A 3,201-nucleotide genomic window follows, 5' to 3' on the forward strand; every position below is an offset into this window, starting at 1 on the left:
GAAGGGAAGGGAAGGGAAGGGAAGGGAAGGGAAGGGAAGGGAAGGGAAGGGAAGGAAATTGTTCCAATTATAACCTGGGGAGGGACCTGAGAGCTTTAGGGATGGAAGATAGTGTTTGTGGACACATGAGCCTAAGGTGTACATAAGTTAGTGATGTCTCTTCTACCATGGCTAGCACCTTTGAGCAGCAGGCACAGGCAGTTGTGAGAGAGCCCTCAGTAAAAAGCTGAAAGAACGGACTCCTTGCTTTCCTGAGTGGGTGGGGTGATTTCTCACTGCATCGTGTGGAGGAGAGGCACAAGCCAGAGGATCCCAGGGTCCTCCTGAGCAGCCAGCCGCGTTGCCTGGTCCATCAGTGAGTTTCTAGGCTCCATGGGAGACACTGCCTCAAACAAAGAGGAAGAGTGGTAGAGAAGGCGCGTGAATGACAGCCCTGTGACTTCTACAGCCGCATCCCCAGGCATCCACACCCACAAGCACACACCACAACAAGGAAGAAGAGACTGGAAATGTGGGAGACAGACACTATGGGAGGAGTCCTTGAAAGGTGCAGCCTGGCTGGTCGGGTGGACCTTTGAAGGATATATGCACCACTGGCTCTTGGTCTACTTCACACCAATACCAGTACATTGCCATGAGCTCCCACCACCATGCTTCCCCACCATGGTGGACTGGAATTGCTTTGAAAACTTCAGGGATTCCCAGTAAGCACTCTGCTCACAGGAATGCAGAACTAGCTAATATAGACTGTTTCCAACAAGCCTGTGTTCATGCCTATTCAAATTTTCGTAGCTGCCAGCAGCTGTTCTGACATCGCTTTTTATTTTTACATCTGTGTGTGTGTGTGCTTGTATGCATATGTGTGCAGCAGACCGTGAAGGTCAGAGAATAACTTCCTGGAGTCAGTTCCCTCCCTCTACTCTGCAGATTCTGGGGATCATACTCAGGTCATCAGGCTTAATAGCAAGTGCCTTTATCCACTGAGCCAGCGTGCATGAGACCTAGGTTTGGTCCCCTGCACTGCATAAAACTGGGCATGATGGAGCTTGCCTATATTCCCAGCATTTGGGAGATGGAGACAGAAGGATCAGAAGTAAATTCAAGGCCATCCTTGGCTCCAAAAAGAACTCATGGCCAGCCTGGCCTGCATGAGTTCCTCTGTCAAACACAGAACAAGCCGGGCATGGTGGCGCACGCCTTTAATCCCAGCACTTGGGAGGCAGAGGCAGGTGGATTTCTGAGTTCAAGGCTAGCCTGGTCTATAAAGTGAGTTCCAGGACAGCTAGGGCTATACAGAAAAACCCTGTCTCGAAAAACCAAAAAAAGAAAAAAAACAAAACAAAACACACACAGAGAACAAAAAAATCAAGTTCAGGTTGGCCTCCAACCTCCAAATCATTCTTTTTTTAAAGATTATATTTGGGGCTGGAGAGATGGCTCAGTGGTTAAGAGTGCTGACTGCTCTTCCAGAGGACCTGAGTTCAATTCCCAGCAACCACATAGTGGCTCACAACCATCTGTGATGGGATCTGATGCCCTCTTCTGGTGTGTCTGAAGAGAGTGACAGTGTACTCACATATATAAAAATAAATAACTCTTTAAAAATATATATTTATTAAATTATGTGTATATGCATGGGTGTGTGCTGTGCTTTAGTCCAGTGCCTGTGGGAGCCAAGGAGGGTGTTGAGTCCTTCAGACTAGAGTTACAGGTAGCTGTGGGCTGCCTCATATAGGGACTAGAAACAGCTCTGATCCTCTGCAAGGACAGAACACTCTTAACTGCTGAGCCATCACTCCAGCCCCTGGTCCCTAAGGCCACACGGCCTAATAATATTATTGTCTATGGGCCAAGCATTCAAACCCATGAATCTATAGGGGCCATGCCTACTCAAACCACCAAAGGCTGCTTTCACTTTGGGACAATTATGAATGCTGCTGTAAGCACTCATATGCAATGCTTTTGTTCTGGTTTTATTCTTGCAGTGCTGGGGACTGAACAAGGAGCCTCAGCAAGAGGCAAGAGCTCTCCAGCCTGGTCTACAGAGTGAGTTCCAGGACAGCCAAGGCTACACAGAGAAACCCTGTCTCAAAAACAAACAAACAAACAAACAAACAAACAAAAGAGGCAAGAGCTCTACCACTGCAGAACAATAATGTTCTCACATGATAACTTCCATAATTGTGCGAGAGCGCGTCTGCACTCATGTCAATGTTTAACATTGGGAGCAACAGCCAGACAGTTCTCAAAGTGGCAGCACTATTTCATGTCCCTACCAGCAGTGTATTAGGGTCCCAACGTTACCTACCAAACAGTAGTTACTGTCTCTCTCTTTCTCACTCTAGTCATCCTTGTGAATGTGAAACATGACTGTCATTGAACTTCCGCTAGTGGGGATCAGATCCAGAGTGTCCCATGCTGGACAAGCACTGTAACAATGAGAGAGAGAGAGACGGCCCCAGCTCCTCACTAGTTTGTTTGTTTGTTGTTTTTGTTTTTTCGAGACAGGGTTTCTCTGTGTAGCCCTGGCTGTCCTAGAACTCACTCTGTAGACCAGGCTGGCCTCGAACTCAGCAATCCACCTGCCTCTGCCTCCGGAGTGCTGGGATTAAAGGCGTGCGCCACCACACCTGGCTGATTTTTCTTTTGAAATGTTTTTACTTGGGAGCACACGTGTGGGAAGCACTTGGGAGGAGGTGGTTCTTTCCGTCTACTGTTTGCGACCTGCGGATTGAACCTGAGTTGTGATGTTTAACACGAAGCACCTGTATGCCCGAGGCCATCTGACCAACCCTAATTCTATACAGTTGTGTTTCACACAACATGAGGCCGTATTGAGAAAGCTTACGGGTTTATCACCATTGCATTCTGTGATGCACTGACTTTGGTAGCACTATGAGTGGCACAACTGTCTCCATCTGATGGCGTTATGGTTTGGGTATGAGTCATTCTTTCTAAACGACTCATGGGCGGATGTCTTGTTCCCCATCAGGGAATCCAATCACTGAGATGTTATTCTGGGACACGGATGTTGGCAGAGCTCGCCAAGCATACACTAAGCCCTTGGGTTCAGTCCCTAGGATAGCATACACTGCACATGGTAGCACAGGCTACGTGAAACACTGCCTTAAAAAATATAGGTGGTGCCGGGCGTGGTGGCACATGCCTTTAATCCCAGCACTTGGGAGGCAGAGGCAGGCG

The sequence above is a fragment of the Mus caroli genome, chromosome 9, assembly GCF_900094665.2.
Source record: "Mus caroli chromosome 9, CAROLI_EIJ_v1.1, whole genome shotgun sequence".
NCBI lineage: Eukaryota > Metazoa > Chordata > Mammalia > Rodentia > Muridae > Mus > Mus caroli.